General features: G+C 35.3%; 1 protein-coding gene across 1 annotated transcript in view; it reads left to right on the top strand.

The window, feature by feature from the left end:
* The window catches only part of DZIP3 (DAZ interacting zinc finger protein 3), a 138,519-nt gene extending 122,566 nt beyond the window's left edge, over positions 1–15,953 (top strand). The window contains exon 33 of the mRNA XM_047874673.1: positions 15,532–15,953. The gene's annotated coding sequence lies outside the window, so the exon portion shown is untranslated. The remainder of the gene's footprint in view (positions 1–15,531) is intronic.
* Positions 15,954–25,669: the final 9,716 nt, after the last annotated feature.

Here is a 25,669-nt window from a genome sequence, read left to right as displayed (position 1 = left end):
GATCACTTGCAAATCATGTATCTGATAAAGAACTACTATTCAAAACAAAGAAATTCTACAACTCAACAACTACAAACAAACTAAACAATATATCTGAATAGACATTTTTCCAAACAAGACATACAGATAGCCAACAGGTACGTAAAGTTATGCTCAACATCACTAATTATCAGGGAAATGCAAATCAAAACCACAGTGAGATAGTTCATACATATAGGAATGGCTGGTATCAAAAAGACAAGAAATAACAAGTGCAGGCCTTCATATAGAGAAAAGAGAACACTTGTGCACTGTTGGTAGGAATGTAAATTGATGCAACCACTATGGCAAACAGTGTGGAATTTCTTCAAAAAATTCAAAGTAGAACTACCATATGATCCAGCAATTCCACTCCTGGGTATTTGTCTTAAAAAAAAATGAAAACACTGATTTGAAAAAATATATGCATCTCATGTTTATTGAATCATTATTTACAATAGCCAAGACATGGAAAAAACCTAAGTGTCCACCAATGAATGAATGAATAAGAAGGGATTCATGCACACGTGTGCACATACGCACACACACACACACACACACACAGTGAAATATTATTCAGCTATAAAAAAGAATGAAATCTTAGCACTTGTGACTCAATGAATGGACGTTGAAGGCATAACGCTTCATGCAATTAGAGAAAGGCAAATACCATATGATCTCTTTCATGTGGAATCTTAACAAAAGTAAGCTCAAATGCTTTTTCTGCATCTATTGACAGGGTCATATGGTTCTTATTTTTTCTCTTATTAATGTGATGTATCACATTGATTGATTTGCAAATATTGAACCAGCCCTGAAGCTCAGGAATGAATCCCACTTGATCATGGTGAATAATTATTTTTATATGCTGTTGAATTTGATTTACTAGTATCTTGTTGAGAATTTTTGCATCCATATTCATCAGGGATATTGGCCTGTAGTTCTCTTTTTCTTCTGGGTCTCTGGTTTGGGAATTAAAATAATGCTGGCCTCATAGAATGAGTCTGGAAGTTTTCCTTCCCTTTCTTTTTTTGGAACAGCTTGAGAAGGATAGGTATTATCTCTGCTTTAAAGGTCTGGTAGAATTCCCCAGGGAAGCCATCTGGTCCTGGACTCTTATTTCTTGGGAGATTTTTGATAACTGATTCAATTTCTTCACTAGTTATGGGTCTGTTCAAATTTTCTATTTCTTCCCGTTTGAGTTTTGGAAGTGTGTGGGTGTTTAGGAATTTGTCCATTTCTTCCAGGTTGTCCAGTTTGTTGGCATATAATTTTTCATAGTATTCCCTGATAATTGCTTGTATTTCTGAGGGACTGGTTGTAATAATTACATTTTCATTTGTTATTTTATCTATTTGGCTCCTCTCTTTTCTTCTTGAGAAGCCTGGCTAGAGGTTTATCAATTTTGTTTATTTTTTCAAAAAAACCAACTCATTGATCTGCTCTACTGTTTTTTGTTTGTTTGTTTGTTTTTTAGATTCTATATTGTTTATTTCTGCTGTGATTTTTAGTATTTCTCTTCTTCTGCTAGGTTTGTGGTGTCTTTGCTGTTATGCTTCTAGTTACTTTAGGTGTGCTGTTAGATTTTGTATTTGGGATTTTACTTGTTTATTGAGATAGGCTTGAACTGCAATGTATTTTCCTCTCAGGACTGCCTTTGCTGCATAATATAGCATCCTTTCTTAATAAAAACCCTTGAGAAAGTTGGGATAGAAGGAACATTCATAAACATCATAAAAGCCATCTGTGAAAAGACCACAGCTAATATTATCCTAAATGGGGAAAAACTGAGAGCTTTCTCCTTGAGATCAGGAACACGAAAGGGATGTTCACCCTCACCGCTGTTGTTTAACATAGTATTGGAAGTTCTAGCATCGGCAGTCAGACAACAAAATGAAAACAAAGGCATCAAAATTGGCAAAGATGAAGTCAAGCTTTTGCTTTTTGCAGATGACATGATATTATACATGGAAAATCCGATAGACTCCACCAAAAGTCTGCTAGAACTGATACATGAATTCAGCAAAGTCGCAGGATACAAAATTAATGTACAGAAATCAGTTGCATTTTTATACACCAATAATGAAACAACAGAAAGAGAAATAAAGAAACTGATCCCATTCACAACTGCACCAAGAATCATAAAATACCTAGGAATAAACCTAACCAAAGATGTAAAAGATCTGTATGCTGAAAACTATAGAAAGGTTATGAAGGAAATTGAAGAAGATACAAAGAAATGAAAAAATATTCCATGCTCATGGATTGGAAGAATAAATATTGTTAAAGTGTCAATACCACCCAACACAATCTACACATTCAATGCAATGCCAATCAAAATTGCACAAGCATTCTTCTTGAAGCTAGAAAAAAACAATCCTAAAATTTGTATGGAACCACAAAAGACCCCAAATAGCCAAAGTAATATTGAAGAAGACCAAAGCAGGAGGCATCACAATCCCAGACTTTAGCCTCTACTACAAAGCTGTAATCATCAAGACAATATGGTATTGGCTCAAAAACAGACACATAGACCAATGGAATAGAATAGAGACTCCAGAATTGGACCCACAAATGTATGGCCAACTCATCTTTGACAAAGCAGGAAAGAACATCCAATGGAAAATAGACAGTCTCTTTAACAAATGGTGCTGGGAGAACTGGACAGCAACATGCAGAAGGTTGAAACTAGACCACTTTCTCACACCATTCACAAAAATAAACTCAAAATGGACAAAGGACCTGAATGTGAGACAGGAAACCATCAAAACCCTAGAGGAGAAAGCAGGGAAAAACCTCTTTGACTTCAGCTGCAGGAATTTCTTACAGGACACGTCTCCAAAGGCAAGGGAATTAAAAGCAAAAATGAACTATTGGGACCTCATCAAGATAAAAAGCTTCTGCACTGCAAAGGAAACAATCAACGAAACTAAAAGGCAACTGATGGAATGGGAAAATATCTGCAAATGACATATCGGATAAAGGGCTAGTATCCAAAATCTATAAAGAACTCACCAAACTCCACACCCAAAAACCAATAATCCAGTGAAGAAATGGGCAGAAGACATGAATAGACACTTTTCTAAAGAAGACATCCAGATGGCCAACAGGCACATGAAAAGATGCTCACATCACTCCTCATCAGGGAAATACAAGTCAAAACCACACTAAGATGTGGTTATACAAATTAAAACCTCACGCCAGTCAGAGTGGCTAAAATGAACAAATCAGGAGACTATAGATGCTGGAGAGGATGTGGATAAATGGGAACCCTCTTGCACTGTTGGTGGGAATGCAAACTGGTACAGCCACTCTGGAAAACAGTGTGGAGGTTCCTCAAAAAATTAAAAATGGATCTACCCTATGACCCAGCAATATCACCGCTAGGAATTTACCCAAGGGATATACGAATGCTGATGCATAGGGGCACTTGTACCCCAATGTTTATAGCAGCACTTTCAATAATAGCCAAATTATGGAAAGAGCCTAAATGTCCATTAACTGATGAATGGATAAAGAAGATGTGGTTTTTATATACAATGGAATACTACGTGCCAATGAGAAAGCATGAAATCTGGCCATGTGTAACAACGTGGATGGAACTGGAGGGTATTGTGCTAAGTGAAATAAGTCCGGCAGAGAAAGACAGATACCATATGTTTTCACTCATATGTGGATCCTGAGAAACTTAACAGAAGACCATGGGGGAGGGGAAGGGAAAAAAAGTTAGAGAGGGAAGGAGGCAAACCATAAGAGACTCTTAAATACTGAGAACAAACTGAGGGTTGATGGGGGTGGGGCGAGAGGGGAAAGTGGGTGATGAGCATTGAGGAGGGCACCTGTTGGGATGAGCACTGGGTGTTGTATGGAAGCCAATTTGGCAGTAAATTATAAAAAAAATTAAATTAAAAAAACATAAAGAAGTAAGCTCATAGATACAGAGAACATACTGGTAGTTGCATGTGTATGTGGTGGGGGAGGGGTATCAAAATGGGTGAAGGCCGTCAAAAGGTACAAATTTCATTACAAAATAAGTCATAGGGATGAAATGTACAGCATGGTTACTATAGTTAATAAACTGCATTCCCATTTGTAAATTGCTAAGAGAATAGAATTTGAAAGTTCTCATCACAAGAAAAAAGGTAACTATGAATGATTGGTGACAGATGTTAACTAGACTTACTGTGATTTCATATTATATACAGATAGCAAATCTTTACATTATATGCCTGAAAGTAATGTTACATGTCAATTATATTTCAATAGAAAATTTAAAAAATTCTCTTAAAAAAAGATGGAGAAGAAAATATGACCATTAGTTTTACATCCAGTTTCACATAGCAATAGATTGTTAAGAAGTAATTTTATTACATAACATTACATTGATCCATTTGAACTACATGAACTTTAATAATTTTTAATACTGCCTAGCAAGGTTGAAAACTGACAACGATCTAGGAAACTGAAAGTTTTGAAGATTTGTAGGAAAGATGCCATTTCCACTGAGGAGACAAGAACACTGAGGAAGTGGTTTACCCAAGTTTGCACAACTATTAAGCAGTAGGGCCATGATTCTAATCTAGATTCCTAACATCAGAATAAGTGTTCCCTCTTTATAACATTAAACTACCTTTTTAAACAACAAATGGCCAGGAGAAATCACATATTAGGCCACAAAAACAAGTCTCAATAAATTTAAGATTAAAATCTTAACACCTTTTCTGACTACAACTAATATAAAACTAGAAATCAACTCTAAGAAAAAAACTGAAAAAACAAAAAAATCCCACAGAGACTAAACAACATGCTACTGAACAATCATTGGGTCAGTGAAGAAATCAAAAAGGAAATAACATACCATGGAACAAATGAAAATGAAAACAATACTCCAAGACCTATGGGACACAGCAAATGCAATTCTAAGATTATAGTGATACAGATCCACCTTAAATAAGAACAACAACAACAAAAATCTCAAATAATCTAATCTTACATCTAAAGGAAGTAGAAAAAGAACAAAGACCAAAATTACTAGAAGGAAGGAAATAATAAAGATAAAAGCAGAAATAAATAACAGAGATTTTAAAAATAGAAAAGATTAATGAAACTAAGAACTGATTCTTTGAAAAGATAAACAAATTGATAAAACATTTAGCCAGAGTCAAAACAAAAGGGGGGGTGGCAAATAAAGTTAGAAATGAAAGAGAAGTTACAACAAATATAACAGAAATACAAAAGATTATTTAAAAACTACTAGAAACGATTATATGCTAACAAGTTGGACAACCGAGAAGAAATGGATAGAGTCCTAAAAGCATAAAATCTTCTAAGACTAAATCAGGAAGAACTAGAAATTTTGAACAGACCAATTACTAGTAATGAAATTGAATCAGTAATCAAAAAAACTCAGAAACAAAAGTCCAGGACCAGACAGCTACACAGGTAAATACTACTGAACATTTAAAGAAGAATTAATGCCTATCCTTAAACTATTCCAAAAAATTTGAAGAGGAAAGAATGTTTCCAAGCCTATTCTGTGAAGCCAGCTGTACCCTGATACCTAAACCAAAGACCATACAAAAAAACAATTATGGGCCAATATCCCTGATTAACATGGATGCAAAAATTGGCCACAAAATATTAGCAAATGGAACCCAACAATACAGTAAAAGGATTATACTCCATGATCAAGTGGGATTTATTCCAGGGATACAAGCCTGGTTCAATATCCACAAATCAATGAACGTGCTACACACACCTTTTTAACAAAATAAAGAATAACAATCATATGATCATCTAAATAAAAGCAGAAAAAGCATTTGACAAAGTACAACATCCATTCATGATAAAATTCTCAACAAAATGGAGATGGGGGAGTATACCTCAACATAATAAAGGCTATGTATGACAAACCCACAGCTAACATCATATTCAGTGGTGAAGAGTTGAAAGCTTTTCCCCTAAGATCGAAAACAAGACAAGGATGTCCACTCTCACCTATTTTATTCAACATAGTATTGGAAGTCCTAGTCATAGCAATTAGCCAACAATAATAAATAAATAAATAAATAAATAGCATCCAAATTGGAAAGGAAAAAGTGAAACTGTCACTATCAGCAGATAACAGGTTACTATACATAAAAAAAACTCCTAAGGATTACACACCCACACCCACACACAATTAGAACTATTAAATGAATACAGTACAGCTACAGGATACAAAAGCAATATACAGAAATCTGTTACATTTCTACACATTAACAATAAACTACCAGAAAAAGAAAGAAAACAGTCCATTAACAATTGCATCAAAAGGAATAAAACACCTAGGAATAAATTTAAATTAAGAAGGTGAAAAACCTAGACTCTGAAACTGTAAGTCATTGATTAAATAAATTGAAGATGACACAAATGAATGGTAAGATATACTGTGCTCATGGATTAAAATAATGTGGTTAAAATGTCCATATTACCTAAATCAATCTACAGATTCAATGCAATCTCTGTCAAAATACCAATAGCATTTTTCACAGAACTAGGGCAAATAATCCTAAAATTTGTATAGAACTATAAAAGACCTTGAGTAGCCAAAGAAATGTTGAGAAAGAAGAACAAAGCTGAAAGCGTCTTGTTCTTGGATTTGAAAACAATTTGGTACTGGCACAAAAGCCAATACACAGATTAATGGAACAGAATACAAAGCCCAGAAATGAATTCGTGCTTCTATGGTCAATTATAACAATGGAGTCAAGAACATACAATGAGGGAAAAGACAGTCTCTTCAATAAATGATGCTTGGAAAACTGAACCACTTTCATACATCATATATATAAAAATAAACTCAAAATAGATTAAAGACTAAAATATAAGATGAAATCACAAAACTCCTAGAACATAAACACTAAGTTTGACATTGGTCTTAATATTTTTGGATCTGTCTCTTCAGGCAATGACAACAAAAGAAAAAATAAACTAATAGAACTACATCAAACTAAAAAGCTTTTCCACAGTGAAGGAAACCATCATCAACAAAATGAAAAGGCAGCCTTCTCCCAAATGAATGACAGAAGATATTTGGAAATGCTATATCCGATAAAGGGTTAACATTCAAAAAATATAAAGAACTCCTAAAACTCAATATAAAAAATCCAATTAAAAATGGGCAAAGGAGCTGGATAGACATTTTCCCAAAGATGTGTAGATGGCCAACTGGCACATGAAAAATCTTTAACATCACTATCAGGGAAATGCAAATCAAATGTCACCATGAGATATCACCTCATACCTGTCAAAATTGTTATTTCTTGTCCTTTTGATAATGACCAGTGTTGGTGAGGACGTGGTGAATGGATAACTAGACATATTGTGGTGACCATTTCTTAATGTATATAAATATTGAATCATTATGCTGTATACCTGAAACTAATACAATATTGTATATCAATCAGTACACACACACACGACTTGAAAATCACCAGGTTGTTTCTTTGGATAAATGCAGAAGTAAAACAACTTTAGAATAATATTATCACAGGGAGTTATTCTAACTCAGAATAAAGTCAAAATTATAGTATTTTTACTTCAAAGTTGATGGTATTTGATCAGCACCTTTAAAAGGCAATGTACAAATGCTTCACCTTTTAATTTCAAAAATCATATTCCATTTTATAACATGTATCTATGGGTTGTATCATTTTCTTAAACCATGAAATTTTACAACCACTATTAGGATTCCAATATTGCAATAACACACTTCTGCATTGTGAATACTCTCTCTGTCAATGTGCTATCTCAGCTTAGATAAAATGGCAAGGGTGTAAAAAACTAGCATCATATGCCTTGATTTCTGTCTTGAAACACTATTATATGACAAAAAAGTAAGGCTAATTATAAGCTGTAGTTATGAAGTTTGTATTGTTTTAGTCCAAGAAAAACCATTTTAATGCTAAAAGCCTACCACAAAAGCCATTTTTCAGCAACTAAAGGTGATTCACTTTAACTGTAATTTCAATTAAGTCTACTGTTTTAATTATGAACACATTTATAAAATTATCAAATCATTACAAAATAAACCTAAACAAAAGTTCAAAGCCAACATACATTTATTGGATACTTTTTTTTTAGATAGCCAGTGCCTGTCACTGCTCTCAGCCCAACTCTGTAAGTCAAGAGTTGATAAGCTCTTTGAGGGCATGACAGTAGCACAGGTCATTACATCAGATTATGGTCATGAGTGTTTACTGAATATAGTATGAGAGTACTATTTTTGGTTTTGAGTATATCAAGAGGCAAAAGACAAGGTTCCTGGCAGGAAGTAGCTGAATCTTAGGTGGAAAGCAAGCATCTCAAGTTCTCAAAGATAGCTAGTATTATAATGCAACACACATTTGGTCCAAATGAAGGACACAGACAAGTGCTATTATAAGAATTTGGTCATTGTGAGCTGGGAGAATCAGAGTTTCTTGTAAATGTTGAAATGAATTAGCTCTTGCTGATTTTCAATCATATTAGGACCTTACCCTAGGTACTATACACATGGAACATTCTTTCTTTAGGCTACATGTTTCACTCATCTTTCAGTTCTCTGCTCCAATGTGATCTCAGAGTAGCTTTCTTGGACTCCCATGATGAAAACAGACCTCTTCTCTACCACAGATACCATTTTCCCCTTTTCACCTAAAACTCAGTTGTTTACTTGTTTATTATCTTTTTCTTAATATAAGATTCATGAGAACAGAAATCTTCGTGTCTATCTTGTTTATTATTATTTGTCTTTTGCCTAAATCATTATCTGCCATAACGTAGGTATTCAGCAAATATTGAGTAAATGGGCCTTGTGAATCAAATGAAACTTCTAAAATAGGACAGAATAGCCATTCTAGGGAAAGACAATGGCTTGAAAAACAAGTTCAACCTAGAGAGTCTTTCAATCATGGTCTATAGGTGATTTTATATAGTCTACCTGAAAATTTCAGTAAAATATGGGATACTTATAATATCATTGATACTGCAAATGATTGGGCTTGCCACTATTTTTATAATCCCTGGTCAGTTTGAAGCCAGTGAACCTTCTCCTGGGTCCTTCAATTATCCCTGAGTACACAGAATAAAACTTGTGAAAGAGGACTTGGTTAGATCCCTAGAAATAAAATTTTATAAGGTATAAGACAAAGGTGTTGCTGAGATGTTCATAATGATTGGCTTATTTTTCAGGATTTCCATGAACAAAAAAGAAAGGCTGAAAATTATGAAAGATGAAAGTGAAATCAAGGGATAATTTATTAAGATCAATTAAAACATTTTTCTTTTTATTTTTCTTAATAATTTATTGTCAAGTTAGCTAACCTACAGTGTAGTTTTGGCTTCAGGAGCAGATTTCCATGATTCATCACTTATATAAAACCCAGTATTCATTCTAACAAGTGCCCTCCTCAATGCCCATCACTCATTTTCCCTGCCTCCCCAACCCCCCACCCTCATCAACCCTCAGTTTGTTCTCTGTATTTATGAGTCTCTTATGGTTTGCTTACCTCTGTTTGTAACTTATTTTTCTTTTCCTTCCTCTATGGTCTTCTGTTATGTTTTCACTCATATGTGGAACTTGAGAAACTTATCTTTCTCTGACTGATTTACTTCACTTAGCATAATACCCTCCAGTTCTATCCATGTGGTTGCAAATGGCAAGATTTCGTTTTTTTTTTCATCGCAGAGTAGTATCCATTATGTGTGGGTAATTATATATACATATATATGTATGTATATATACATACACATATATGTATGTGTATGTATACACACACACACACACACACACACACACACACCACAACTTTATCCATCTTTATCCATTCATGTTGATGGACATTTGGGCTCTTTTCATAATTCCATAATTTGGCTATTGTTGATAGTACTGCTATAAACATTGGGGTACATGTGACCCTATGAATCAGCATTCCTGTATCCTTTGGATAAATTCCTAGTAGTGCTATTGCTGGGTCATAAGGTAATTCTATTTTCATTTTCTTGAGGCACTTCCACACTGTTTTCCAGAGTGGCCGCACCAGTTTGCATTTCCACCAACAGTATAACAGAGTTCCCATTTCTCTACATCCTCACCAACATCTGTTTTTTTTTTCCTGAGTTGTTAATTTTAACCACTCTGACCAGTGTGAAGTGGTATCTCAATGTGGTTTTGATTTGCATTTCCCTGATGATGAGCGATGTTGAGTATATTTTCATGTGTCTGTTAGCCTTCTGGATGTCTTCTTTGGAAAAGTGTCTATTCATGTCTTCTGCCCATTTCTTCACTGGATTGTATGTTTTTCAGGTGTTGAGTTTGGTAAGTTCTTTAGAGATATTGAATACTACCCCTTATCTGATATGTCATTTGAAAATGTCTTCTCCCATTCTGTTGGTTGCCTTTTAGTTTTATTGATTGTTTCCTTTGCTGTGCAAAAGCTTTTTATCTTGATGAGGTCCCAATAGTTCATTTTTGCTTTTATTTCCCTTGCCTTCAGAGACATGTCAAGTAAGAAGTTGTGGCCAAGGTCAGAGAGGTTGTTGCCTGTTATCTGCTCTAGGATTTTGATGGTTTCCTGTCTCACATTTAGGTCTTTCATCCATTTTGAGTTTATTTTTGTGTATGGTGTGAGAAAGTGGTCCAGGTTCATTCTTCTGCACCTTGCTCTCCAGTTCTCCCAGCACTATTTGCTATGGAGACTGTCTTTTTTTCCATTGGATACTCTTTCCTGCTTTGTCAAGATTAGTTGGCCATACATTTGTGGGACACTTTCTGGGTTCTCCATTCTATTCCATTTGTCTATGTATCTGTTTTTGTGCCAATACCATACTGTCTTGATGATTACAGCTTTGTAGTACAGGCTGAAGTCTGGGATTGTGATTCCTCCTGCTTTGGTTTTCTTTTTCAACATTACTTTGGCTATTCGGGGTATTTTGTGGTTCTATACAAATCTTAGGATTGTTTTTTCTAGCTTCAAGAAGAATGCTTGTGCAATTTTGATTGGGATTGCATTGAATGTGTAGATTGTGTTGGGTGGTATTGACATTTTACCAATATTTATTCTTCCAATCCATGAGCATGGAATTTTTTCCGTTTCTTTGTGTCTTTTCAATTTCTTTCATAAGCTTTCTATAGTTTTAAGTGTACATATCTTTTACCTGTTTGATTAGGTTTATTCCTAGGTATTTTATGGTTCTTGGTGCAATTGTAAATGGGATCAATTGCTTGATACCTCTTTCTGTTGTTTCATTATTAATGTATATAAATGCAATGATTTCTTTACATTGATTTTATATCCTGTGACTTTGCTGAATTCATTTATCAGTTCTAGCAGTTTTTTGGTAGAGTCATTCAGGTTTTTCATGCAGAGTATCATGTCATCTGCAAAAAGTGAAAGTTTGATTTCTTCTTTGCCCATTTGGATGCCTTTTATTTTATTTTTTGTCTGATTGCTAAAGCTAGGACTTCCAACACTATGTTAAATAACAGTGGTGAGAGTGGACATCCCTGTTGTGTTCCTGGTCTCAGGGGAAAAAGCTCTCAGTTTTTCCCTATTGAGGATGATATTAGCTATGGGCCTTTCATATATGGCTTTTATGATAAGATATGTTCTTCTATCCCAACTTTCTTAAAGGTTTTTATCAAGAAAAGATGGTATATTTTATCCAATGCTTTTTCTGCATCTATTGACAGGATCATATGGTACTAATCCTTTCTTTTATTAAGGTGATGTATCACATTGATTTGCAAATAATGAATCAGCCCTGCATCCCAGGAATGAATCCCACTTGATCATAGTGAATAATTCTTTTAATATACTGCTGAATTCGTTTTGCTAGTATTTATTGAGAAGTTTTGCATCGATATTCATCAGGGATTTGGCCTGTAATTCTCCTTTTTAGTGGGGTCTTTGTCTGGTTTGGGAATCAAGGTAATGCTGCCTTCATAGAATAAGTCTGAAAGCTTTCCTTCCATTTTTGTCTTTTGGACTATCTTGAGAAGAATAGGTGTTCACTCTGCTTTAAATGTCTAATAGAATTCCCTTGTGAAGCCATCTGACCCAGGACTCTTATTTGTTGGGAGATTTTTGATAATGGATTCGTTTTCTTCACTGGTTCTGGGTCTCCTCAAAATTTCTATTTCTTCCCTTTTGAGTTTTGGTAGTGTGTGAGTGTCTAGGAATTTGTCCATTTCTTCCAGATTGTCCAGGTTGTTGGCATATAATTTTTCACAGTATTATCTAATAATCGTTTTTGTTTCTGTGGTGTTGGTTGTGATCTCTGCTCTTTCATTCATGATTTTATCTATTTGGGCTCTCTTTTCTTTTTGAGAAGTCTGGCAAGGGGTTTATCAATTTTGTTTATTCTTTCAAAATACCAGCTTTTAGATTCATTGATCTATTCTACTGTGGGTTTTGGGGTTCTATATTGCTTATTTCTGCTCTAATCTTCGTTTCTCTTCTTCTGCTGGCTTTGGGCTTTCTTTGCTGCTGTGTTTCTAGTTCCTTTAGATATGAGGATAGATTCTGTATTTGGGACGTTTCTTGCTTCTTCAGATAGTTCTGGACTGCAATGTATTTTCTTCTTAGGACTGCCTTTGCTGCATCCCAAAGGGTTTGGATGGTTGTGTTTTCATTTTCATTTGCTTCCAAATATTTTTTTAATTTCTTATTTAATTTCCTGGTTGACCCATTCATTCTTTACTAAGATGTTCTTTAACCTCCATGTATTTGTAGACTTTCCAAATTTTTTCTTTTCGTTGTTTTCAAGTTTCAAATATGCATGGTATGATCGCAATGCTTTTATATTTGTTGAGGGCTGTTTTGTGACCCAGCATGTGATCTGTTTTGGGGAATGTTCCATGTGCACTTGAGAAGAATGTGTATTCTGCTGCTTTTGTATGAAAATTTCTGAATATATCTGTTAAGTCCATCTGGTCCAATATGTCATTCAGAGCCATTGTTTCCTTATTGATTTTCTGCCTAGATGATCTGTTCATTGTTGTAAGTGGAGTATTAAAGTCTCCTACAATCACAGTACTGTTATCTATACATTTATTTATGTTTGTGATTGGTTTATATATTTGGGTGTTCACATTGGGGACATAAACATTTATAATTGTTAGCTCTTCTTGATGGATAGACCCCTTAATTATGATATAATGCCCTTCTTTGTCTCTTGTTACCATCTTTGTTTTAAAATCTAGTTTGTCTGATATAAGTATGGCTACTTCAGCTTTCTTTTGACATCCAGTAGCATGACAGATAATTCTCCATCTCCTCACTTTCAATATGCAGGTGTCCTCAGGTCTAAAATGAGTCCCTTGTAGGTAGCATATAGATGGATCTTGTTTTTGTTTTTGTTTTTTTTTTTAATCCATTCCGATACCCTATGTCTCTTGATTGGGGCATTTAATCCATTTATATTCAGAGTGATTATCGAAACATGGATTTAGTGCCATTGTGTTATCTGTCGGTTCCGTGCTTGTGGTGATATCTCTGGATCTTTGTAGTCTGCTGCTTTCTATTCACAGAGTCCCCCTTAGGATCTCCCATAAGACTAGTTTTGTGGTCATGAGTTCCTTTAGCTTTTGTTTGTCTGGGAGGCCTTTATCTCTCCTTCTATTCTGAATGACAGCTGTGCTGGATAAAGGATTCTTAGCTGCATATATTTCCTATTCAGCACATTGAATATTTCCTGCTACTCCCTTCTGGCCTGCCAAGTTTCAGTGGACAGGTCTGTTGCTACCCTTATGTGTCTACCCTTGTAGGTTAAGGCCCGTTTGCCCCTAGCTGCTTTCAGAATTCTCTCTTTATCTTTGTATTTTGCCAGTTTTACTGTGATATGTCATGGTGTTTACCTGTTTATGTTGATTTTGAAGAAAGTTCTCTGTACTTTCTTGACTTGGATGTCTGTGTCCTTTCCAAGATTAGGGATGTTCTCAGCTATAATTTTTTCAAATAAACCTGCAGTGCTTTCTCTCTCTTCTTCTTCTGTAACTCCTAGAATATAGATATTATTTCATTTCATTGAATAACTTAGGTCTCTAATTCTCCCCTCATGGTCTAGTAATTTCCTTTCTCTCTTTTTCTGAGCTTCATCATTTTCCATAAGTTTATTTTCTATTTCACCTATTCTGACCTCTGCTTCTCCATCTTTGCTGTCACTGCATCTAGTTTATTTTACATCTCATTTACATCATTTCTTAATTCATCGTGACTATTTCTTAGGTCCTTGACCTCTGCAGCAATAGATTCTCTGCTGTATTCTATGTTTTTTTCAAGCCCAGCTATTAGTCTTAGGACTACTGTTCTAAATTCTTGCTCAGATATATTGTTTATATCTGTTTTGAGCAATCCTCTGGCTGTCATTTCTTCCTGGAATTTCTTTTGAGGAGAATCCTTCCATTTCATCATTTTGGCTCATTTTCTGTCCTTTATGTGTTTTAATAGCTTGTTTTGTTTCCTGCACCTACAAGTGCTACTATATTAAAAAGATGTCATACACTGTCCAGGGCCTGGCACTTCAGCAAGTGTTTTTTGGTGTGTTGCATGCACTATTTTTGCATCTTTAGTTAAAACTTTTTTTCAAAACCACATTTTGACAAACAGTTTACTCAGATTTCCCCTCAATTACTGCTTGACAAGTAGGTATCTGCCAGTCTTCTCTTCCCTACCAGGCCTGAGTAGATAAAATCCCACAGAACTGCCAAAAATCCACTGAAGGAATTACAAACCTGACTGCTCTTTATTAATTGTCAGCATCAATGCTGCCCAGTCTATGTCATGAGATCATTCCTGGTTTAGTCTATTTAGGTTAGCAAGTGTCTCCATTTCTTCCTTTGAGATAGGAAGCAGACAGGATGTTCTAACTTAGTGTTCTGAATGGTTAAGCCTCATCAAAGGCTGATTTATGATGGTAAGGGGTGGCCACCAGAGAGTAAGGCTAAACACCAACATATTACAGCTTTCACAGAATTTTACTGAAAAAATTTTTAATAGTATTTTTTAAATGTTTATTTACTTTTGAGAGAAAGAGAATGCTAACAGGGGAGGGGAAGAGAGAGAGAGGAGAGAGAAAATCCCAAGCAGGCTCCACACTGCCAGCACAGTGTCCGACATGGGGCTCGATCCCATAAACCATGAGATCATGACCAGAGCCTAAATCAAGAGTCAGAAGCTTAACCAACTGAGCTACCCAAGCACCCCAATAGTATTTTTTTATTAAGAAAGTAATGCATGCTGAATCATAAATATTAAACTATAGAAATGTAAGAGAAAAAAATGCCACCCAAAGTTCCAGCCCCTAGCATATTTTCTATTCCAACTTTTATGTGTATATGCTTTTAAATCTGCAAAATATCAGTGTGTGAACATAACAGTAATAAAAATGTTAATGATCACTTTCAATTCCTTGCTTTAGTAAATCTGTTATTGAACTAATTTTTTCTAGTCCTGATTTATATGCAAATGTTATTTTTATCATTTTCCATAGGAAGAAGAATCTTTGTTACTGTATAAACACAAGGATGAAACCAATAAATCCAGATTTATAATTCTTGTGCCTTGGAGAATCATCCTTAGACCTCCGATTTTAGTCTTTGACATGGGGAAAATATTTTTTCAATTTTCTTAAGGTAAATGGTTATTGGCAAGAAATTGATGTTTCCCAGATCTAAATATATTCAGTCTAATGGTTTTATAATAATGGGGTTTGCTCTTGTCTTATAAAGTTTCTTATCTTCTCATTTCCCTTTCTTTAGTATCTTTTCTTTTCAAATTCTTATTTAAATTCCAGTTAGTTAACATACAGTGCAATATTGGTTTCAGGAGTAGAATTCAGTGATTCATCAATTTTAGTATCTTTTGGACATAAGCAAGCCTTCTTTTTCCTTCTGGAATTGATTTAAAATGAATTAAAATACGATATAAGCAAGGTTTGGATTTTTCTTTGTATTTAATAAATTTCATTTATGCATCTTGCCAAAATTCTTTGTTAATTTTAATTTAGAAAAAGTAATGAAATTTACTCCTTCTAAAATTGGTGTTTCATTTCTAAGGCATTATCAAATGTCTATATTTGACAGAGTATAAATTCAAAGTATTTTTTCCTCAGAAATAATTATTTAAAAATGTTATAACTGCATGTTAGTTAATGGTGGGGATTGGAATTAATAAATAACAACAACTTAAAGAACTCAACATACCAGACAAAAAATCCTTAGAGAAGCAGGACTGACATTTTTCATATATTTAGAATTTAGTGTATATAAAATTAGAAATTTCTTTAAAATGAAATAAAAATGCATTTTAAATCTTCTACATCTGGTTTTGCTGGAGAAGTTGGTATCACTAACTGTTTAGTTTTGAAAAACCATAAAATCTGGATTAAAAATGTTTTCAAGACATCTAATTAAAAGCATTGGAGAATAATGAGGATAGTTAGGAGTTGAGGAGCCATGATTCCAGGGAGAAAGCAAAGCTGTATTTTTTTTTTCCTGGAGGAATTTGTATGCATAGATACTGAGAAGTAACTAACTACATATTGCTCAAGAAAGTATCAGATAAGGGAGACAAACAATAAAGTGGAGTTCATGGCTAATGACAACCAGAACCTAAGAAACCATACCAGTGTCTTACAGGCAAAACTGTAGAGAGGTGAGACTGACGTTATTGCATTTCCCCCCCTTGAAGCAATGGCCAATTCCTTAGCTGTACATGTGCCAGACAAGAATCCAGAAATCAAAAAGAAATGAGTTGCTGAGACTTTATGCATTGGAGAAAATGTATAAGGCAAAAACACCTCTTAGATGTGAGGGCAATCTGGCTGCAACATCTGTCACCCTATTGATCATCAGGGTTGATCTGACTGATCAGGCTGGGTAGGCAGGTGTTCCCTTTCTCCCTCACTGCTCCATGTGCATCCCTCCAGAAGCTGTATACTTGGTCAAAGAGGATGGCCTTCTCTGATAAAGAAGGACCTTTCTTTGGTTAAAGATGTACAAGTAACTGCACTCCCCTGCTAGAATCTCCAAACAAGCTCTTGGGGTCCATTTGTAGGAGAATATAGGGTAGTCAAGCTTCCAAGACTCCAGACACATCCAAATGAGGCACTGCAGGTGGCAGTCTGCCTTTCTTTAAAAATGGGGGGGGGAGGAATCTTTTTTCTGTCCATTCACGGAATACTCTAGCCACCCAAATTGTGGGGTTGTTCCTCTCCTATACACAAACACACACCAAACAATTTTTCCATTTTCTGGTGGACACACATTTGGTGTCCTACAAAGTTAATTTAATCTGATACTATCTACCCGGAGATAACTACCTGGAGATAACATCAGATCCTACAGGTTAAGGGCTCAGTTCCACAAGACTGCCTTCCCACTTAAAGTGTCAGTCACAGGTCCAGTTAGTCACCTGAGCTTCAACCAGCCAGGTATAAATCAGAGGTTTCCATTACCCTGGGGTTTGATTCTATGCTAAAATAACTCACAGAACTAAGGAAAACAGTTTGCTTACTAGGTTGTTGGTTTATTATAAAAGGATAATACCCAGGAACAGCCTGATGGAAAAGATGCATAGGGCAAAGTAGTAGAAAGAGGGGCAGAACTTGCATGCCCTCTCTAGGTGAGTTACCCTCTCAGAACTTCCATATGCTCACCAACTGAGGAGCTCTGTTAACCTTGTGGTTCAGGACTCTCATGGAGGCTTCAATACATAGACATGATTGATTAAAATTGGTCATTAGTGACTATGTCAAACTCCAGCCCTTCTCACTCCTTGAATGGTCCAACTCTCTAATCAAATGGTTGGTACCCCTGGCAACTAGTCCTCATTCTTTAGGGGCTTTCCAAAAGTTATCTCATTAATATAAAGCAAGGTATAGTTGAAAGAGGCTTGTTATGAATAAAAAGACACCTTTATCATTCTTATCACTTAAGAAATCTAAGGGTTTTAAGGGCTCTGTGCTAGGAATTAGGATAAAGACCAAGTATATAATGTATATGATAAATCACAGTATCTCGAAACTGAAGTTCAGGGCTCACAAACAATCTAGGCATTCCCTTGAGAATCCTAAGAATACGGGGTAAGGACAAACCAGAAATAGATCAGACTTGATTGGATCAAAGCGATCTGCTTATGTTCTGTCTTCTAGAAAATAAAATTTCTAGAAGAAGATAACCATAATTTGGAGTATCCTTAATTTTTTTTATACATAATAACTGCCATTCCATACACACACAAAAATTACCAACCATGCTAAGAAACAGAACTAAATGACTGGAAAACTAGAGAGACAACAGACAACACAAACAGACCCACAAGTATTCCAGATGTCATTATGAGACAAAACTTTAAAATAACTATGACTAGTATATTCAGGAAGACAGATGAAAAGAAGATAAATTAGAATTTAAGTAAAATTTCAAAACTAAAAAAAAATTAAGTTTAATCTACTATTAAAGGGTTTAATAGAACAGCAGAGGAGAGGATTGGTGAATAGGAAGATACAACAGTACAAAATATCTAGGCTGAAGCTTAGAAAGCAAAAAGACATAGAAAATGCAGAAAAGTATAAAAGTGAAAAAATCTAACATATATGTAATTGGATTTAAAAAAGGAAAAAAGAGTGAGAATGGGTCATAAATCTCATTTAAAGAGATTTTAACTAAGAATTTTCTAAAATGACACACACACACAAAAGTCCTAGGTTGAGGCAGCTATTCAAACCCCACGTAACTTTTAGAAGATGAAGAAGGGGGTACCTGGATGGCTCAGCTGGTTAAGCATCCAACTTCGTCTCAGGTCATGATCTCACGGTCCGTGGGTTTGAGCCCTGTGTTGGGTTCTGTGGGGACAGTTCAGATCCTGGAGCCTGATTCAGATTCTTTGTCTCCCTCTCTTTCTGCCCCTTCCCCTGCTCATGCTTGCTCACTCTCTCTCACTCTCAAAAATAAATAAACATGAAAAAAAAATAGAAGATGAAGAAAAAGGAAGAAAGGGGGAGGGAAAAGGAGAGGGAAGGGAACAAAAAAAATGCTGCTGCCACATTCAGGTACATCATAGAAAAACTGCTGGAAAAATAAGACATCTTAAAATATTAAGGGACTTTATTTTTTTTTTCTTTTTTTTTTTTAATTTTTTTTTATGTTTATTTTTGAGACAGAGAGAGACAGAGAATGAACAGGGGAGGGTCAGAGAGAGAGGGAGACACAGAATCCGAAGCAGGCTCCAGGCTCTGAGCTGTCAGCACAGAGCCCGACACGGGGCTTGAACTCACAGACCGTGAGATCATGACCTGAGCCGAAGTCGGACGCTTAACCGACTGAGCCACCCAGGCGCCCCAATATTAAGGGACTTTAAAAAGACAATAAAACTGAGAGCTAATTTTATACAGAAACACTGGAAGCCAGAAGATAAAGCACTAATATGTTTAAATGTTGAAAGATAGTAACTGCCAATTCCAAATTCCATTTCCAGTTAACATATCCTTTAAAACTGAGGATGAATCATTATCTCTGAGGCAAATGTAAACTGAATTTATTGCCTAAGATGCTCATTTACTAAAGAGAAGTTTGTTTTTTTATTTTATATAGAGAAAGAGCATGAGTAGGGGAGAGTGGCAGAGGGAAGGGGGGGAGAAGGAGAAGGAAGGGGGGAAAGGAGAGAGAGAGGGAGAGTGAGAGGGAAGGAGAGAGAGAGAGGAGGAGAGGGAGAGGGAAGGAAAGAGAGGGGGGAAGAGGGAGAGGGAGAGTGAGAGAGAGAGAATCTTATGTAGGCTCCACATAGTGCAGAGCCCGAAACAGACTCGATCCCATGGCCCTGAGATCATGACCTGAGCTGAAATCAAGAGTCATACACTCAGCCCACTGAGCCACCTAGGTACCCCTCTAAAGAAACTTATTTAGGCAGAAGAAAAATATTCCTAAATGGAAGACTGTTAATGCAGGAAGGAATAAAGAGCACCCACAGGAGAAAACAAACAAATACAGTTGACCCTTGGATAATGGGTAGTTAAGAACATCGATGCAGTCAAAAATCCACATGTAACATTTGACTTCCCAAAACTTAACTAATAATCTATTTTTTACCAGAAAATTTCCCAATAACATAAACAGCCAATTAGCACATATTTGGCATGTTGTATTGTATTACATACTGTATTATTACAATAAAGTAAGCTAGAGAAATATTCAAGAAAAGTAAAAGAAAGAGAAAATACATATACAGTATTAGACTGTATTTATCAAAAATAAATGTGAGTGGACCCGTATAGTTCAAACCCATGTTGTTCAAGGGTCAGCTATAAACTCAGACTGATAATAAAATAGATACAATACAAAATACAATGTAAATACAACAAAAATGCCGAGTTTGTTAATGAGTTAAATATTATAAGACTCTTGCATTACTCAGAAAGTAGTAAAGTACTAGCTAGATACAAACTAGTCAGGATGCATGTTATCTCCAGGGTAACTGCCTAAAATTATTTAAAAGAAACATATTACCGTCAACCCAATAGAAAAGAAAATGGAATAAAAAATACTTGATTAAGAGGAAGGAACAAAAGAGGAACAAAGCAAAAAAGACAAATATAAAACACATAGAAATATCATAGATTTAAATGGCAAATATATTAGTAGTTACATTAACTAGCAGTAACCTTAATTTTCTGAGAGGCAAGGATTGCAGGCTGAGATTATAAACATAAGACAAAAGAAACAAAGAAAAACAGTAACGATTTTCTATTTTGAAAGGAATTACTTTAAATGTAAGAACATAGAAATGTAGAAATTAAAAATATATTAAAAATCATATGCAAACACTAACTTAAATATGTTTGGCATGATGAATATAAAATAGACCTTAAGAAATATTACTAGGGTTAGAGATGAGATACAATGATAAAAGGCTCATTTCAAGGGAAATATAACAATCCTCAATTTGGGTAGATCTAATAACAAAGCCTTTGTGTAACTAACATAAGTACAAGTAGAAATAGATAAATCCATAATCCTATTGGGATATTTCCTATACCTGTCTCAATAAGTAACACAATAAGCAGACCTTATTGACCTATATGGAATACTACTGCCATCAACTGCAGAATACATTTTCTCTTTAGCTACACATGAAAGGCTGACCAAAGCGGACCATATGCTGTGCCACAAAGCAACTGTCAACAACTTTCATAAAGTTGTAATAATGTAGAGTATATTCTCTGACCATAATATTGAGTTAGAAATAAATATCAAAAGTAAACATAAGGACTTCCAGTTTCTGGTCCAACATGTAAAGAGCCTGGAAATTATCACTCCCAGCCTGATGACAAGGAAAACCTGAATAAACCGAAAATCAACAACTCTTCCTAGATCCATCAGAGAATTGAAGTCATGGGAAAACTTTTCTAAAAATGGGAGACAGGAGAATAGAGAGAATCACAGCTTATTAGAAGACGACACTACTGGAACCAGAGAGAGTAAATCACTAACAGGGCAAATGGCTAATTGTTGAAGACTATGCGAACAAGCTTCAGAAATTAACATTACTGGGGCCCCAGCATAACAGAGAGCCCCCCTGTGAATTTTGTGAGGTTTATCTCCAAGACCCCTACCAAGTTATCAGGGTGAAGATAAGAAGTACAAGGGGATTTTTCTCTTAGGACACCAGAAGGTCTAACCATGTAGGAATAGATTAATAAACCATATTTCATTACAATTAAGATTTTTTTAATGTTTACTATAAAAACATTGACTTGTGGGACATCTGGCTACAATGACATGAATCCTCTTTGTGGAGTGAATCCTCTCTACAAAACCAAAGTATAGAATATACTAAATTTTACCCCTCCAATTTTTGTCTCTGGAAATTAAAACAAATCTAAAACTAGGTTGTAGTGTTTGAACAAATTCACTAAATATTTCAAATCATAAACTTACAGTGGATGAATTTAATGGCATGTAAATTATACCTCAAGAAAAAAATTTTTAAGACCTATTAAGAGAACAAAAAGGGAAGTCACGATCTGGGATAAGTTATTTGAAATACATGTATAAGACAAGGACTCCTACTCATATAATATAAAGAACTTCTATAACTAAGAGAAGTAAACTTTAATATAAACAAAAGAGAAAAACAGATACCTCATAAGTGAGGGTATCTAAATAGCCAAAAGCACATGAAAAATGGTCATCATTAATTCTCAGAAAGCTAAAAAATAGAACTACAAATGAAAATAAGTAAGCAAAAACCTAAATTACCAGATTTTAACAAGAATGTCAAACAAACGGACCTCTCATTGAGTTTGCCTATAGGAATATAAATTGACATAAGCCTTTTAGAAAACTGATTTGCAAGATCTCCCTAAGCTAAGAATAGACCTGCTCTACTATTCATCATGTTCATGCTAGTAATCCACACAACATAAATGTGTATGTATGTACACCAAAATACATGTAAATGAAAGTTCAACAGTAATATTCATAGTAGCTCTGAACTGGAAATAACCTTACCAATAAGAGAATGGGTAAATTATTGTAAATTCTTACAATAGAGTACTATAAAGAAGGGGAGAAGAGAGGACTATTTTTCCTCATAACAATATGGATAAATAATGCAGACATAACTTTTAATGAAGTAATACAGATAAAAATGCATACATACTATATGATTCCCTTTATAGAAAATTTAAGAAGATAAGATAAACTAACACTTGATGAAAAGGACAAGTGCAGGGATGGACATGAGGAAAGAGTCTAGAATTTATGCAATGTTCTATGTATCTTGAACTTACATTTAAGATGTATGTACTTTGCCATATTTATGTCATATTTTAATAACAACAGACAGTAGTTCAAATGGCAACATAGGAAGACCCAGGACTTACCTCTCCACAGACACATCAAATTTACATTTATTTATAGAGGAGCTCCCCCTGAAGAAGAACTGAGGTTTGACTGAACAGCTTCTGCACAGCAAAAGATAGACCAGAGAGAGAACAGCAAGAGAGATGGAGACATGGTAACAAAGGTAACCACCACTCCTGATGCTACAAATTGCAGTAGGGAGGAATAGTACTGAGGGATGGTGAGAAGATTCATCTGCTCTGAGGCACACAAAAAAGCCACAGTTTAAAAGAATATAGAATATATAAGATCCAGCACTAGAACTCTTTGAAACAGCAGGGGAGCTGCTAGAACTGTCTCCAGTGGAAGGGGCTGGTGAGCGCCATGGTTTACACTCCTTCTCAACCTTGATAGTGCAAACAAGAGCATGATTTAGATGCTGTGGCTGGCCTACCACCTCAGTAAGCCCCAGAACCCTAGTCTACAGAAGCCCAAAATAATCTGGGGCATAGAAAATAAAGCCACAGTTTAAAAGAGGAACTAGGATATAACCCACTTTAGTTTTAAGTGTCCTATTAGGGCACGCTTTGTGTGGAGAGCAGTGAGACCACCCTAGCCTATGCCCACTTCAGTTTAAGCTATCCTGCCACAGCACTCCCCATGCAGATAGCCCCAGGGCTGCCTTGGCCCAAACCCAATGCAGCTCTGGCCATCCCACCAGAGCAACCCCAGCACAGAGTTCCCTAAGATCCCCAGCCCACACCAGTTACAGCTCCAGCCAGCCAAAGTCACCAGGCACACACAGTCTACACAGGGGATTACCATATATAATACCATTCCTTCAAGTTTAGGAAAAGTAGCTGTTCTACCTAATTCATAGAAACAAGCACTGAAAGTTAAGCAAAACGAGGAGACAGAAATATGCTCCAGATGAAAGAACAAGATGAAACCTCAGAAAAAGAACTAGATGAAATGGAGGTAACCAATCAACCTGATAAAGAGTGCAAAGTAATGGTCCTGAAGATGTTCACTGGACTGGAGAAAAGAGAGGATGAACTTAGTGAAAACTTCAACAAAGAGAAAATTTTTAAAAGAACCAATTAGAGTTGAAAAACACAATAACTGAAATTGAAAAATACACTAAAGGGAATCAACAATAGTTAGAGGATGCAGAAAATCAGATCAGCAGTCTGAAAGATGGGGTAATGGAGAGCAAGCACTCAAGTTAAACAGCAAAAAGAAAAAAATGATAAAATGAAATGAGAATACAATAAAGGTTCTCTGGGACAACATCAAGTAAACACACATTTTGCATTATATAGAGGAAGAAATAAAAGAAACGGGCAGAAAATTTTGTAGAAATAGCAGAAATCTTCCCTAACCTGTGGAAGGATATAGACATCCAGGTTGAGGAAACACAGTTCCAAACAAGATGAACCCAAGGAGGCCCACACCAAAACACATAATAATTAAAATTTTAAAGATTAAAGATAAAGAGAGGATTTTAAAAGCAGCAAGAGATAAGCAATTGGTTACATAAAAGGGAAACCCCTTGGGCTATATGTTGATTTTTCAGAAGAAAATTTGAAGGCCAGAAGAGCTTGGCAAGATACATTCCAAGTGCTTAAAGAAAAACAACCTGCAACCAGGATACTGTATCTGACAACATTATCATTCAGAATTGAAGGAGAAACAAAGAGTTTCCCAGACTAACAAAAGTTAAAGGAGTTCATCACCAAGAAACAAACCTTACAAGGAATATTAATGGGACTCCTTTAAGTGGAAAAGGCAATAATTAAAAGAAAACTATGAGTAAAATGATATAAAATATGACAACATATATGTAAAAGGTGGAGTGGGGGAGTAAAAAAAGAATTTCTTGTATAATATATTTGAACTTAAGTGACCCTCAACTCAGTATAGACTGCCATATACTTAGGATGTTATATATGAAGCTTAAGATAACTACAAACCCAAAACCTATAATAGATACACAAAAAATAAAGAGAAAGAAAGCCAAGCATAACACTAAAGAAAGCCATCAATCACAAGAATAGTGAGGAAGAGTAGAAGAGACATACAAAAACAAGCAGAAGGCAATTAACAAAATGGCAAAAAGTATATATCCATCAATAATTACTTTCAATGTAAAAGGACTAAATCAAAAGACATTATGTGGTGGAATGTTTTATTTTTTTTAAAGGATCCACCTATATGCTGCCTATAAGAGACTCACTTCAGATTTAAAGTCATATATAGACTGAAAGTGAAAGGATGGAAAAACATATTCCATACAAATGGAAGTGAAAAAAAAAGAAGCTGGGATGGCAATACTTATATAAGACAAATTGACTTCGTTTTTAAAAAAAGACTCTAGGGGCTCCTGGGTGGCTCAGTTGGTTAAGCGTCCGACTTCAGCTCAGCTCATGATCTCGCAGTTTAGGGGTTTGAGCCCTGTGTTGCATTCTGTGCTGACAGCTCAGAGCCTGGAGCCTGCTTTGGATTCTGTGTCTCACTCTCTTTCTGCCTCTCCCCTGCTCACGCTCTCTGTCTCAAAAATAAATAAAACATTAAAAAAAAATTTTTTTAAATAAAAAAAGAATCTAAAAAGAAACAAAGAAGGGTATTATATAACGATAAAGGGACCAATCCAACAAGAGGATATAGCCGTTGTAAATATCTATGTACTCAACATTGGGGTACTGTAATACATAAAACAAATATTAACAGACATGAAGGGAAAATTGATAGTAAAACAATAATAGTAGAGGACTTTAACACCTCACT

Source organism: Prionailurus viverrinus, chromosome C2 (genome assembly GCF_022837055.1).
Source record: "Prionailurus viverrinus isolate Anna chromosome C2, UM_Priviv_1.0, whole genome shotgun sequence".
NCBI lineage: Eukaryota > Metazoa > Chordata > Mammalia > Carnivora > Felidae > Prionailurus > Prionailurus viverrinus.
Note: the sequence above shows the minus strand (reverse complement) of the source record. Positions and strands in the feature narration are given on the sequence as shown.